At 37.7% G+C, this 16,088-nt stretch overlaps 1 protein-coding gene across 6 annotated transcripts in view; it reads left to right on the top strand.

Annotated features, from left to right (window-relative positions):
• Positions 1-9,103: 9,103 nt before the first annotated feature.
• Positions 9,104-16,088, top strand: part of LOC124869290 (RNA-binding Raly-like protein) — an 84,535-nt gene continuing 77,550 nt past the window's right edge. For 2 of the 6 annotated variants that reach the window (XM_047367059.1, XM_047367063.1), the window contains exon 1: positions 9,105-9,253. The gene's annotated coding sequence lies outside the window, so the exon portion shown is untranslated. Of the gene's footprint in view, positions 9,254-9,286; positions 9,747-16,088 lie in introns of those variants that run through there. The other 4 variants (XM_047367061.1, XM_047367060.1, XM_047367064.1 and 1 more) reach the window with 3 other exon arrangements.

Genomic DNA, 16,088 nt, shown 5'->3' with positions numbered 1-16,088 from the left:
GACTGCTGTCACTGATGAGTCCCTGAGGTGCACACAGTGAATCCTCTCTCACATCCTTATTGATTGGCCTGAGAGTCCGACCTGATTTACATTGACAAGAGAATCGGAGCCCAAATGAAAGTAAGCATGTTTTCCAAGCTGGAAACACGAGGGAAACATCGCTTCTCAAACAGGCAGCTGGGAAGGTAAACACTGTGGATTGAACGCTGGTGAAGACAGCTGACTGAGCGTCTTTTGTTGACAATTTACTTAAAATATGTGCTCATTCTGTGAGTGCCTTTTTCCATGGGACGTCTTATAGTTCTGTATTTGCTTGCATTGTTCTTGTTTAACTTTATTGCAAAGTTGACAGTATTTTACGTGTTTTAAGTTTAATTGAAATACCTACACCAACAGATATCGGTTCAACATGAAATTGCATTAGGTTTTGTAAGCTCTTTTGTGGATTCTAAAGTTACTAATAAATATTTTCACTGTTCTGGTTTGTCTGTTGCTGAAAAAACAAGACTGTTTTGTCCCCTTGCAGTTTGGCTGTGTGCTACTGAAAAACTGCCCCCTGCTGGAAGTGTAAGAAACAGCAGAAGGTCAATAACAGTTGAAACATTAATTCAGTAAATTATGCATTGAGCACATTTTAAAGGCACCGCATGATCTTCCAGTGTCCCTCTGATCTGAGGAATAGATTATTCAGCAGAATTGGATGTAGATAACCCTATGAGGGTGATCCATACCAACTTTTCTTGTATTTAAAGCATGGAAAAATTTTTAAAAGCCGGCATGAGAATGGGACACTTCGCCTTATGGGATGGGGATGTTCTTTTGGTAAGGTTCAGTGTTCAGTGTCAAACCTACCTTTTGTAATTATGGCCAAATGTAGCAGTTTGGTTTCATAACACCAAACCACATACTACAACAATGTTTTACGAGATTTGCACATAATAACCAACCACATCGTTTGACCTTTCGACAGATTTGTTTGTTTTCAATTAGATAACAAAGGTTTTATGTCACATTAAAAGAGGAAAAAATAAATAAATAATTTATTCAGATCTTTTTTACGTCATAAATGCCTGACATTTTATATCCAATGTGTAGTCCACTTTAAAACATGTATAATTTTGATTTATATGAAGCATCTGGCTCTTATGCTAGATATGGCTAGATAATCCAAGGTTTGCTTTTTAGTCACAGTTTAATAAATAATTTAAACCTCACCTCAGAATAGGTTTATGGAACTTGTGTAGGCAGGAGCAATTCCCTCCAGTAAATGTTTTGTTACCAATTATATGTTTGCACAGATTATTAATACATAAAAGTGAATTGGTGATTTTGCCAGGTCAACTCACAATGTGAGGCCGAGACAGTCAACATGTGGTTGACCATGTTCAGAATCTAAATTAAACAGATGGATTAAAGCCACAGCCTTTTAGATGTCAGAGCTCATTTAGGAGTCAGTATCAAAAGTAATGGATGCTGCCTCTAAGGTTTAGGAAAATGCACCCGGAGAAGTTTGAGGAGTTTTTCAGAGCAAGATCTTGAACTTCACACAAAGACTTCAGGAAAGAAGAGTTCAAATATGCATAAAAGCAGAGGAACAATTTGTTTCCAGGCAGAAATATTAATGCAGAATTTGACAGAGGCAGATGAGGCACTGATGTAATTATGTCGTTGACGTTAGCCTTGCTTGGCATGAGCGCTGACAGAGCCGTCAGCTCGGGGAAATATGAGTCTGAAGAATGTCAAGGGTTTTAGTTTCAGCGCAGAATACAACAGATCTCTGGAAATGTCACTCTGTAAACACATTAAAAGGTTACGCTTCATCAGTCACATGAATGTTGACAAGAGGACGGGAAGGATCTGATGCTTGCTCGTAGACATACATACGAAAAATACACACAATTGTTGCTGCACACAGAAACATGCACAGAGGCTGCACCAGTAAATGACCTTTTCTTTAATCATTGCTTTATAGTAAACGGTGTTATCTTCTTGAATCCCATAGCAGACACCTAAATTACTTTCTTTGCATCATAATTTCTGTTAGAAATGGCAGCAAATGCAAAGCAAGGCTGCAGAAATGAGATGTGAGTAAAAAAAAACAACAACTGAGCAATAGAAAAAAAGAAGAGAGGAAAGCACTCAGTTTTTTCTCTCTCAGAGCTGTAATTTTAACTCCATTAAAATGCTTTTCTCCCCTCTAAAGAATCCAGAGTAATGCGGGCTGTATTACAACAGAACAAAGCTTATGTGGTGCACAAAGATGCATCACTCAGCCACCCGCTTCCACTTCCATTTCTGCATATCCTAAATTGTATTTAATAGCTTCAATCAGAATGAGGGGAGAGAATCCCCGCTGCTAATGCACTATTTGTGTTTGAAGAGGGGACATTGTGGGTGAACCATCAGTCCCTTTGCCATCAATGTTGCATTATATGTACTTTTACCCCATTATAATTACAGCTCAGCTCTGCCAGAGCTCAGACTCATGTCTCGACCTGATGCCAGGAACAAATCCAGTCTATCAGTCTATCAGGTGGTTGGGGACAGGACTGTCCAGCCATCCTCTCTTCCCTGTGCAGGATGGCTCAGCACTGGGAGAGCTAGCCAGTGTATCAGCTGCAGAAGATGAGCTGTGTGCCAGATATTGTTGGACCATCGGCTCAGGGTTCGGGTTGCCGGCCAGAGAATTACCATGCACCACGGGATAGAGGAGGGTGGAGGCAGATAAATGGGAGACAGAGCTGTTTGGTCAAACTGTGCCGGAGTGCCATTTGCTCTGAGGTTTATGTGTGGCACTTAGCAGATCAGAGTGGGGAGCTGTTTCCTTTGTGCTGAATACTCGGAACACTCAGATGTGTTGTTCTGGGAGCAGCAGACAACATGTTTTTATAATAGGAGGAGGATGATAAAATCAGCCTCAACTGTTCTTGTTGACATGTATAAAACTTTAGGTCATTAAAGAACAACCCATGAACCTTATTACAATCTGTGTCCACTTTTGAAGTCTTTAACGAGATCAAAAAATAAATCCTGCTGTTAATAAAATTTTATAGTAGGTAGAAAACAGTTGAATAAAAACATACAATAGTTTTTAAAAGTAAAGTTATGCTTAATTTCTGAAGAAGTTTAGTGCTCTATACAAAGGCTATTTTTGTTTTCAAGTAGTCAGATAATTATAGAATTAATCTAAAAAATTGTTTGGGCGACCATTCTTCTGGAAGCATTCTACGCATGCTCAGGTTAATTAATCTTCATCAGTATAGACAAAGAGTCTGCATAGCAGAGCATGGGACTGAGTAATGGCATTATCAGTACATTATCAGTGCTGTGTAGCATTTTGGTAAATTATGCAGCTGTGACGCTAACATGCTGAATATGTTAGTGTCACAGCTAGGAGCACTGTGATGCTCATGCAAGGCAAATTTTGACATGTCAAAACTCTGCGGCAGTCTGTCCTAGCTGAAGATTAAGTTATGTATGCTTGGGTATCAGATGCATAATAAAGGTGCTGTTGCTGACTTAGAATATTGTCATGTACCATTATAACATAAGGCAGATACACAATAGTCTTGTGGAGGTATAAGTGTCAAAGGGTCTTAAACGTTTCCTTATTATGCTGCTTTAGGAAGATAAACTTAAGTGAAGGTTTTGAAATGTCTTTTTTGAGCTCTTATGCCTTTTGAATGTGACTCAACTGAAATTATATTTATTGTCTGACCTATTGCACTCTGTAAAATACTGTTCTACATACCTCTTAGTTATTTTCATTACTTTAAGTTTGTTGTGTAAATCGTTAACTTTATATGTAAAACTGTGAAGATTTATTCCAGCAGAAAAGCTGTGCTGAAAGAATAGCAGCTTTTAGTTACTGACAACAGAGTTGTTACCACAGCAACTCATGCAGACAGGTAGGTGATTTCTGGTATTAGAGCTGAGGTCACCTTCATGTAACTGTGAGGACATTGTGTTATAAAGATTTGATCTGAGTAATTAATCAGAACTTAACAAAGATCTGTAGTCCCACTTTGCTCAGGGAGTAGCCTAAACCCATGGGTCATGGCTGTGCGGATGAGGATCAATAGTCTGTGAAGCTACTATTTTACATACCCCTGAAACCTTCAAAGAGCAGTCGTTTTTATACCGAATTTAAACTCCACATCTGATATTTCTTTTTTACTAATAAGGTGACTTCTGAAGGCAGTTGATTGCACCAAGTGAATATCAATGCATGGCACACTTTTCAGATTTTTGTTTGCAAATCAATAAAAGACCATTATTTGCCTTCCAGTTCATACTTATGCTATGCATTGTGTTAGGCAGTCACTTGAAATCCACCCAGAATATTGTGAAGTTTATAGTTGTAACATGACACAGTGTGGAAAAGTTAAAGTTGTGTGAATACTTGTGTAAGCTGCTGTAGATCCATATAAATTTTTAAAATGTAATTTGCGGCATTAAGTATTTGTAGCTTATTCCCAGGTAAACATTTGTTCTGAAGAAGAAGATTTCTAAATAAGATCAGTTTGCCAACTCAAACCTCCTTGCACTTTCTCATTAAAAACGACTTTAAGGATTAATCAAGTGAGCTTGCATTGGGTCTTATGAGAATATTGATGATCAATGAGGATGTCAACACCTGCCGTTCTCTAACAAAGTTTAAAGCTCGATTCATGTCTACAGCCCTCAGGTGAGACACAATATTGATTCAGCGTTTTCCAGATCATTAAGGTAGCTCCAGGACATGAAAAGGTGCTTCTTTGGTTTAAGCTAAAAAAAAAAAACTTTGGCTTCAGCCTGTCATCATGTTTCATTTGATCCGGCTCTGTAAGGTTGACAGCTCCTGGGATTCTACCCTTTCTTTGGAAACACAAGTGGTCATGCTGTCAGGGAGGAGCAGAAGTCCTTGTTGTTGCTGAAGCGTCTGCCAGGCATGAGAATAAAGGGTCTTTATGGATCAATTACTTCTCAAGGGGTTGATAAGCAGAAGCAGGCAGATGCAGGGGCAGTAAGATCTCTGTGTTTGGCTTTCCCAAAGTCAAATTATCTGATAGATTCTGACACAATATACAAGAGCAATTCTTCATCAGACAGTTTTGTGTGGGAATGTTTTTGGGTTGTTTGATTTGGGAAGTTGGTAAAATCTCAGCATTTGTTTTTTCCTGAGACAGACTAGTGACATGCTGCTTGGAAAAACAGTATATTGTAAAATGTCTTTCAAGACTGTCAAGCACTTAATACTTGGTAGCTGATAGGTTAAACCCTGACACTAACTTTAACTGGTAAAATACATTGCTGTGCCCCCCTTACAGATGTCTCCCGTTTTTACTCTTTTGTCAAACTTGACTGTTTCAGATTATCAACCTATTTTCATATTTGAAAAAGATAATTTGACTAAATACAAAATGCTATTTTCAAATAAAGAATTTATTTATTAGGGGGGAAAATCCAGGCCTAATTACTGTCGGACCTGTAGAATCAATAAATTACTTAAGCAGAACCTGTCTAGTAACATGATGTAGGCTAAAGGATCTAAGAGCAACATGTCATGCTCTGATCCCTGGGACACCAGCAAACAGCAGAAAGAGCAATTATCCACAACTGGAGAAAACATAGAAGATAGGTGAACATTTCGAGGTGAGGGTGACCAACCAAAATTAGTCTAAGAGGACATCAACAACTGTTCCAGGAGGTAACAAAGGACACTGCAGGCCTCAATTGCCTTGCTCAAGGTCTGTGTTCATTTTTCAACAATAGGAGGAGACTGGGAAAATGTCATTTGACTGAGAGTATGAAACCACTGCTGGCCAAATAAATCCCCAAAAATGCTCATCTTAACATTTGCCAAAAAAATCTTGATGATCCCCAAAGCCTATGGCAAAATATTACATGGGTTGACAAGACAAAAGCAGTACTTTTTGGAAGGTGTGCTCCCTGTTAGATCAGGAGTAAAACTAGCAGAAAAATAAAATCATACTTACTGTTAGATTTGGTGGTAGTAATATGGTGATCTGGGGTTTCGAGTGGCCTCATCAAAGTCTGGAATTCCAATTGAGATACTGAAACCTTTAGCAAAACTCTCCAGTTCACTTCCGAACCCTTCAATTCTGAAAAGAAGAGTGGGCTAAAATTCCTCAACAGCAAAGTGAAAGACTCATTATCATTTATTGCAAATACTTAACGGCAGCAGTGGGTGCCAAGGGTTGCAACTGGTCATTTGACTTAGAGGGCAATTACTTTTTATAAAGGGTCAGAAAGGTTTGGATTGCTTTTTCCCTTGATAAATGAAACCATCATTTGGAAGCTGGACTTTTTAATTATTCAGGTTATCTTTGTCTGAGATTTAAATTTGGTTGACAAACTGAAACATTTAGGAGTAAATAAAAATAGCAAAAACACAAGAAATATGTAAGGGGACAAAAAAATTTTATGCAGCACTGCAAATTAAGCACTACCAGTGATTCTAGGTTCTACAGAAATCATCAGGAGATGAAACATTTATTTTCACAGTCAGGAAAAGCCTTACATGTTGGTCTTTTTCTTTAGAGGAGAACTTCTTCTGTGCAGATATAATTAATGGATTTTTAAAACTTGCACTCACCTCTGCAGGAGCAGCTATTCTTGACTGTGATCACTTCTAAAGCCTGCTCTCAGGTACAGCTAAATCAGGCTCAATGGTCCTTACTTCTGATGCAACTGCTTGAAAATGTGGTTCTTTAGACTTGGTAATAAAACTTCTACTCACACAATTAAATTAATACCACATTGACTTCTCAGACTTCAAACTTTAATAAGAACTTTAATGAGACGTCAAACTTAATTCCCGAACCAAGGCTTTTTATTCAGCCTGATCATCTCTCCAGGTGTCTTACCCTCCATCACAATTTTTGTGATGTATTTTTTCAGAAGACCTGTAGCTTTGTCTATTAATAAAATAAATAATAAGAAAATTTATGAATTCCTTGTCTATTTGGCACCTAAATATACTGGTTTTGAATTTTATTTTTAAAAGCCAAGGCAGATGAAGCAAGCATTGAACAAAAAAGTTGTTGAGCTACAGCATTTTGGGGCACAATCTTCTTTTTAGTGGAGAAAAATGAATAAATAAATGAAACTCTGAAATACTTACACATATTCTTGCCTGTTAGGGGTTTATTGTTATTCCATCAATAATTTAGCATTTTGCAAAAACTGTCAGAAAAGCTGCAGAGCCTTTACTCGTTTTAAAATTATTCTTGTTCAGATAACCAAATCTTTACTTTTCCCACATGGGATTATTTCTCAAGTTACCGCAACTTTTAAATTAGTTTGCAGCTACAAAGTTTAGAAGTTAAACCATAAGTTAAGTAATAATATTGATAACATATTTTCATCAGGATTTTTGAGATACCAAGCGTGGTTCAAACTTGTGATATCAAGAATTAGTGATCAAACCCAAATTAAGGCATTTTCGAATTACTTATAATGTCGCTGACACTCAGCTCCTGACGTCTGTTGTTAGGCTGCTGAACTTTTATGTCACCCTTAAATTTTTGTTATAATAAATAGCACAGGAATGTGCCAACTTGATGCTCTAAAATCACAATCTATAGATTTTACATGGAGAAATAATGGATGGCTTTCCATGTTTTTTATTTCATAAAAAAATCTGAAGAGCCTTGTATGCCCTTGTATTCCTTCCCAAGTCAGTAGTTAAAAAAAGAAATAAAAACTATATTTCTCTTCAACTTTCTCTTTACAGCTACAATTTGTTTGTGGCAGGTCTCTACCAGCATCACACAGTTGAAGATGGATATTTCTTCTTAATCCTTTTTGCAAAATGCCTCAATCTCAGTCAGATTGGATAGAGAGCATCTGTTAAGAGCTATTTTCAACTTTTGCCACATATTCTGAATTGAATTTAGATCTGGAGTTTGACTAGGCCATTCCAACTCATGAATATGCTTTGATCCTAACCATTCTATTGTAGTTCTATGTTTAGAACTGTCTTCCGGGACGTTAATAGGCTTTTGTAGCATCTTACAAGTTTTCTTCCAGTACTACCCTTAATTCAGCTCCATCCAACATTCCTTCAACTCTGACCAGCTTCCCTGTTCCTGCTGAAGAATGACATCCCCACAGCATGATGCTACCACCCCCGTTTACCACAATGGGAATGGTGTGTTCAGGGCAATGTGAAGTGTTAGTTTTCTGCTCCATAGAGTTTTTATGTACACTATAATATTTAATTTCAGTCACACCTGACCAGAGCACATTTTTCCACATGTTTGCTATCCCCCTTAAATAGCTTGTGGCAATACATGAATTATTTTTCTTTCCCTTAACAATTTTTTTTCTTGCCACTTCTCCAAAAAGGCCAGGTTTTTTAATTCAGGACTAGTTGTCCTATTGAGAAAGTCTCCTAGCTTTGGACAATTAAATTCATGACTTTTTATTAGGCTTGCAACTGTGCAAGCATAATTTACCAATACACTTTAGGTTTCTGGGTGATGAATTGAGTATGGTTCTGTGATATGCTCAAAGCTTGTGACATTGTTTTAGAACTCCTGACTTCTCCACAACTTTATCTCTGACCTGCGGTGTGCCTTGGTCTCCATGATGCTTTTTGTTCTCTAATGTTCTCTTATAAATCTCTGGGGCCTTCACAGAAAAGCTGTATTTACATTGAAATCAAATTACTCAAAGGTGGGATCTCTTTACCAATTTGATGATTTCTAATAGGCAACTTGTGTTGAATTTTATTAAGAGGTTTTAGAGTAAAGAGGGATAAAAACAAATGCAAGCCACACTTTTCAGATTGATGAAAAATGTTGAATAATGTGGTGGTCTATCCCTTTATAAGATACATGAAGGCTTATGACTGTAAAGTGACTAAACGTAAAAACAAAACAAAAACAAAAAAACCTCAGGGGATCTGTGTAGGTTGGACACATTAACAAATTAGTAATGAAAAATACGAAAGAATGAAACAATATCCTCACAGATCGATGCTCCACAGGCACCATATGATATTCCCTAAAAGATTTGAAAGGGAAATAGCTGAATGAGTGACCCCACAGGAAAAAGCCCAGTTTCTTCCGACTGGGACCGACTGAGAAACTCCGGCCAAGCCCGCGTCACGTGACTCAGCCACCGGCAGCGAGGAGCGAGAGCGCAGCCGGAGAGCCGCAGATCCTCGGTGCTCACACGCCTGCTAACACCAGCAGACCCTTCACCGACCAGTTTCTTTTTAACTCAACCCTTTTACTCCCTCCCGGTGAGTACATTTTCCGCTGACCTTTTTATTAAGCAAATTTTTACCTCCTTTTTTAGTCCTCCTCCTTGCCTCGGTGTTCCGCCAACATTGAGGTTAAGAAAAAAAAAAAAAAACAAAAAAAAAAAAACAACAATGTTTTCTGGCTCTCTGCATGCAGTCACTGAGATCTTGGATGCTGAGTGTTGCTGCTCCGGCAACATCCGCTGAGAAATATAAGCCCTACGTACTCGCACACGCTCTTGATATTTTTGCGGCTCTTTTCTATTCTCCCTCTTCTTTTTTTTAATACAGCTTCCTAAAACATGTTGATATAATTCCAACATTTTGCTTATTTTCTGCCTTTTTTCCTTCACTCACCTTTATCATCATGGCTTATTTTGGTGCGATTTTATCTGATTTTGAAGTGTTTCTCTGCTGTTGGAGCCTGTACCTGTGCCATGTCGCAAAAATGACTCTTTTGATTTTCCCGTTAAGGATTTTGCTTTTCTAATAGGTGAGAATTTCAACTTTTGTCATTTGTTTTGGTATTTTCATTGTGCTTCTGTTTGCTTTTTGACTGAGCTGGATTTGCACTCAACTGTCAAGAGGTTTCAGACCTTTGCAATGAAGAAAAACACAACTGAAGCATACATTATTTAGCCTGCAACAGTTTGATCTTTATTCCATGTTGCATTTTTCAATAGAGAAAATGTTTCTTTTTCTATATAACTTACAATTTCAAAAATGTACACCAATAAATACATGACAATTAATTCAATTCAAATTCAAACATACTTTATTAATCCCAATGGGAAATTAAATGTAGCTTTTAATTACCGTTCAGATAAGCAAAAAAACAATAATATGCAGTTAAACATGCTGTGAAAATCTCATGAACATTTAGGAAAAACACTTCAGATTAACTGTATCACAGTGCTTGCATAAAACCAATCTAGATTTATTGGTAATTTCCAAGTGGTTACTTGGCTGAATATTAAACCTTTTTGTTTAGTTTTTTTCTTTCTAGAATACACTGATAAGACAAGCTGGTATTAGCTGGTTACTTAGTCAGGTTTTTCTGTTCAAGTAGCCAGCCTGCAGTCTGCTGCTTAACAGACATGGCTCTCCACCATGTAGTAACCTTAATTAAATGTGATGAGTGGCGTTTTTTTCCTCCCATGCCATCGGTGTCGACATTTTCCGGGACCAGAGATGTTTCAAAACAGACAAATTTGTCTTTTCTGTAAGTATGAGGGAAACGTAACCCAACAGATGATGGTAGAAGAGATTTCACTCTTCCCAACAGACTTCTAGAAGATCTGCAGCATCTTGCTGCCCACACTGAAAGACGTACATTTTCTCAAAAACTGCATTCCCCTCCTCCCTTCTGCCTGCCTAAACCTTCACATTTGGCTCGTTTAGCACGCTATTTACAAAACAACACATTTTGGAATTGAAAAATTAAAAATTGTTTTATTGTTTTTTAATTATGTCTGCGTAATCATTCATAAATTAACCGTCTTCAGTCAGAATAAGTGAACCTATGATGTTAAAAATTTGTTTTTTTTTATTGTTTTCATTTTCCTTTTCACCTATATTTATTTCAATAACTCACCAGTTGGTCTAGGATACACTATGGTGAATAGATGGGTAAAATAATTTTAACATGATGGTCCGACATGACAGAAATGTGGGTACAAAGTGGTTTATGGGTATGAAATGTAGGTATTGAATGGATAAAAGTACAATCGCTGGTTGGCAAAGGGGCAAATTGAGCTGAAGCTGCATAAACATTATTTAGCATTCCAGAAAAAATATTTAAAATATGTTTGACAATGTTTATATGCTAATAAGGAAGTTAGAAGGTAAATATTCTGGAGATTTAAGATAGTTGCTAAAAAGTGCTATAATAATACTTTTTTATTGTCGTAGTTTATTTGTTAGGGATGATGTAATAAGAACACTGTAACAGGCTAGCGTATATTACCAATGTGTTGCATACAGGATTTCTAGCCAGTGACTAACATAGAATCCTGGCTTTGGTTAGGCACTCTACTCACAACTACAATCATAGCAGATAATTATGAAATAGCTTGATCAAGCAAACACAAATATTTACGCATGGGCCAGTAAATGGTATTAAGGTACGGCAAACTTGCAAGATGGTACGATCTGAAAATCACAAAAATTCTTCCTTAATGCTATCCCAACAGCCCTGAAGTGATACCTGGGATCAGGATCAGTCCCGATCCTGCAACCTTTTCATAATCGGTATCAGGAGTCTCTGACAAAAGGGAACTTAAACACTTTTAATCAAGTTTTACAACTTACAAGATAAAGCTTTAAGTTTCTGAAGCAGGAGAGCCGAGGTTATGTTATAAACTTTAATGAAGTATCGGACTGGGACTAATGCTTGTTCCTTCTCTGAAATGATGATGATCTTACGGTCATGAAAGTGTACAGACAAAGTGTAGAAGCCAGATATTATTACTCATCAAGGTCTTGAGCATAAATGGGCCAGTAGCTAATATCAAGGTATACTTCAACTTTAAAAAGCCATGATTTCAAAACCGTCATACAGTTCCCATGGGTTAAAATCCTTTTAATGGGATGTCAGAGAAATTTCCAAAGGGAGGGAAGTTTTCTCCAGCTGTATGAAGCATTGACTAACACAGTGGTTCCCCTCCCCCACCAACTGTTGCGTGCTGCCGATCTGCTTGCTGAAGAAGGTACAATAGTCCCGGCGCAGGTTTAGAGTCAAAATTAGTAAGTCTACATTTAATGTCACTGTTTAGGTTCATATATGTCTATTTATGGATTTGGCTGTCAATCAAAATTTATTTGACTCGAAAAACGTAATGTTACTGTGAAATATTGCTAATTAATTAATTGAGATTAATTCATCAAAAAGCTTCTAATTCTTATTATTTTTTTAGTCACGTCCCAAAACAAATTGTCACCCAAGTCCATCATATTATGTTAGTCTCTGACTGCCCCTGTCTATTGTAACACTGTGTTACGTAAGGTGTCTGCACCAGCTAATAGATCTTGTAACAGGAGAGGGAATATTCAAGGCAAATTCTGCTGCAATTCATTATTCAAATTTTGCTGTCAGATTTGATTAATAGTTTGACCTCGACTTACTGCCTGAACTCACCCATAAAACCTACAGGCGACAACTCCCCCAACAAAAAACAAAAAAGACAAACTTTAAACACACACACACAAAATGTTCTAGAATTTGTGAACCAAGTCCTTGAAGTGACCACTGGGATCACTTCTTTAAAATCCTTGACAGAAGTTTTGTTTCTGGAAGCAGCTTGAGACGAGGCACTTTTCAATCACGCTCCAGAGATACCCGAGCAGGGGACGTTCGACAGCTTCTCCCGCCTTCAGACTTTGCAGGTCAGGGGAAACAGGTGCGGGAAGCCGAGCATGAAATATGCTGCTATGCAAACAATACTTATCTCTCACTGGGGATGAAGTGGGAGGCTGACTCTAGAAAGCATATGCACTGAATCCCTATATGAGCTCAGAACGGTGGTGGGGATAAGGCAGGGGAGGAAGTGTATCCAGACGTTGGTGGACCCAGTCAGTAATCTGTCACTGTCCAGTTCAGACACGTCCTGTAGCACCCGCAGGTTGATTGGTGACCCTTAGCAGGTGCAGATACAGACGAAAATCATTTTTGAGCAGCTTCAGATAGGTCAAGGAACGGATTAGAGGAGCAGCTTCTTCTTGTCTCTTTTATGTCCCTGCCTCGGGGAGATAAGCAAAGAAAAAACAGATGAAAGACTCAGACAACAGGAAAGAAAGATGATGGTATGCTAATGTAGGTGTTTTACACACATGTATGATATCTTATTCACAATAAGGCAACACCCTCTGCTCCTTATTACATCCTCTGCTGCTGAATGCCTATATTCGCCCTATTCAGGACAGGGTCTGTGTGTTTTGCTATTGCAAGACAGCAGTTTAAGCCAGTGCATGCATCTGATACTTGTTTTTTTTCTGAGGCATGCCATTTGCCTCGCAGCATCGGTATCTCAGCTCCGCGGCCAGTCGCTTTATATTCCCGCTCAAAGAGATTGAGGCTGATTTCAGCACCGGGGACAGCTGCCAGCACTTCATTACTCTGGCAGCTGGAGCTAGCTGATTCCTGCCTGAAAGTCTGGAGTGGTTATAGTCACTAACCCTGCGCCCTCTCCGCCGCACATGTCTCTTTCCAAACTATTCCACCTCCTATTCACAAAAGCTGGGAATGAAGTCTCACCCCAGATAAGAAGCAGAATGATAATACTCCTTCAGAAAGGTTCAAACAGGGTTTACAAATGCTGAAGTTTATTTTTTTTCTTTAAAGACTCAACATTTTTAATCCAAAAGAAAGCATATTCTCAAAGAGCAAAATTAGATAGAAGCAACGCCCGCATACAGCGAGTTATATAGAGCTGTTTCCAAGTGAGCATTAAATACTGAAACGTTTTAAGATTTTGCTATATTGAGAAACAATGACAGCATGACTGTAGAACCGTGGGAAAACAAAATGAAAGATTTTATCCTTCGAAAATGATTCAGCGGAGCAGAAGCGAAATGGATTTAAAACAAAAGCTGTTTTCAGAAACAAACTATTGACTTTACAATAATTCAGGTTTATTTAAGTTAAAGCTCTTACACTTTTTCTGGAGTCATTTTAATCCAGACTATTTGTTTTGTATTTATGCAATGCTACTCAACCTGTCAGCTGTAAGGGAACCCAGTTGCAGTTTACCAAAAGCTGTGAAATATACACAGCAAACATGCAAAAGAAGGCGCTCAGGTCAGATGAGACCAAAATTTAACTCTTTGGCCTGCAGGCAAAATGCTACTTGAGGCAGAAAATTAACTTTATACATCACCCTGCACTCAAGATCCCAACAATGAAACGTGGTGGCAGCATCTTTCTACGGGAATGTTTTTACAAACTTGGGTAAAGATTTAAGTTTCATCAAACAGCTACCCTAAACATGCAGTCAGCGCTACAATGAAATCAAAAATATGTCATATTTTGAAATGGCCCAGTCAAAGTCCAGACCTAAGTCAATTGAGAATGTGTGGCAAGACTTGGAAATCCAATCTAATTGAAATTAAGGCATTGTAAAAAAAAGAATTCCCCCCCCCTAAATGTGCAAAGCTGGAGGAGACATACAACAAAAAAACTTGCAACACAAAGTGGTTTTACAAAATATTGACTCAGGAGGGCTGAATACAAATAAACACCCCACTTTTCAGATATTCATTTGCAAAATATGTTGAGAACTTTGTATCCTTTTTGTCTCATTCCAGAACAGGGCGTTGTTGATCTAATTGTTTCAATTTCAACAATTGCTACATGTATGGGACAATGCTAAAATTGCTGAGAGACAAATATATTTTCCTTTTTAAAAACAAAGACAACAATGAAATAATCATCAAAAGAACCAACTAGTTTAAACTAGTGGTTCTCCAACATTTGTGACAAGTTCCACTTCAGTAAATTAAACTTAAGTCTGCCAAGTACCACCAGGGCTTTAATTATTTCAGTTGGTTTTAGAACATAAAAACCAAACAAAAAACAAGAAACTATCCACTGGCACTGCTTGATTGGTTGAAGGCTGTGTTGTAGCTATGCATTCCATTTTTACCCAAAAAGCTCAAGTTTTCAAGTTGAAGAAATTAATTGAAACCTTCTTGGAAGTCATTATAAAGTGGGAAATTTGAAGGTTTCTCCCCTACCCTGCCCTCAGAATCCAATATGGCTGCCCTGCATATAAAACTTAGTGATAGCCACAATAAGAATAATCTTTATTCTGATGAATTGCATCTCATTAATTCCTTTACACCCACTGTACCATACACTGTCACATAGTGAACATGTCTGTAGAGTTTGAAAGTCCAAAACAGAGAGAAATACACTCTTCCAAGTAAGGCTGCATGATATTAGAAAATCTTGCAATGGTGGTGATATTGGTAAATATTGTCATGGCAATATAAGTTGCGACAAAAGCTATTTGTTCTTCTTACCTCTCTTTCTCATCTGTGCTTCCATCGGATTTTGGTCAATGTCATTTCTATCCTGTGTGAGCATCTGCTATTGTGAGACTCCAACTGGCTAAATATTACATCATCATATAAAATGCAAGGAAATACGACTTGGAATATATTTACCAACATTTATTGCATTCTGTACAGTCCTTTGCATTATTAATATTCCGCACACTGATATTGCGATGACAATATATTCGCAGTATGTTGTGTAGCACTACTCCTAAGGTTGTATTGCTCACAGTAGTTAGCCAGGTTACAGAATATATCTGGAACATGGTTTGATGTAATTTCCAGATTTCCATAGTATGACTTAAGGTGAAAGAAACACAGCATAATAAGCCACCAGCAATTTCTCCTGGTTCCCTGTCATCATTTAATTTTGTACAGGGCGTCCTTTAGATTTTCTCCACTATACCTCTCTTTGGAGAACTTTCTGGTGATGCAAAAAGATCAGTGTGTCCTAAAGAAGTTATGTTCTCTGCTGTTGATTTTCAAACTTATTTGTTTGTATTTTGCAAATCATTAATACCACTAAAAGCAACCCATATACCTTCAGAGTTGCCTGGAGCACAGTATGAGAACCCAGGGTGCAAACAGGTTCAAGCCTTCATCACACTATTCTTGAATTAACTCAAAATTACCAAATACATTGTAACATGCAATAGTTAATGCACTGAACTTGACACCAAATGTACTGATTTCTTATGATCCCATATGGATATGATGACCTTTTTTTTACTTTTATGCTTCACATTGTACAAGAAAGAAATAAAAAATAGGAGTGAAAATCATA

Source organism: Girardinichthys multiradiatus, chromosome 6 (assembly GCF_021462225.1).
Source record: "Girardinichthys multiradiatus isolate DD_20200921_A chromosome 6, DD_fGirMul_XY1, whole genome shotgun sequence".
Taxonomy (NCBI): Eukaryota; Metazoa; Chordata; class Actinopteri; order Cyprinodontiformes; family Goodeidae; genus Girardinichthys; species Girardinichthys multiradiatus.
The sequence above is the reverse complement of the archived record's forward strand: the minus strand, read 5'-3'. Positions and strand labels throughout refer to the sequence as shown.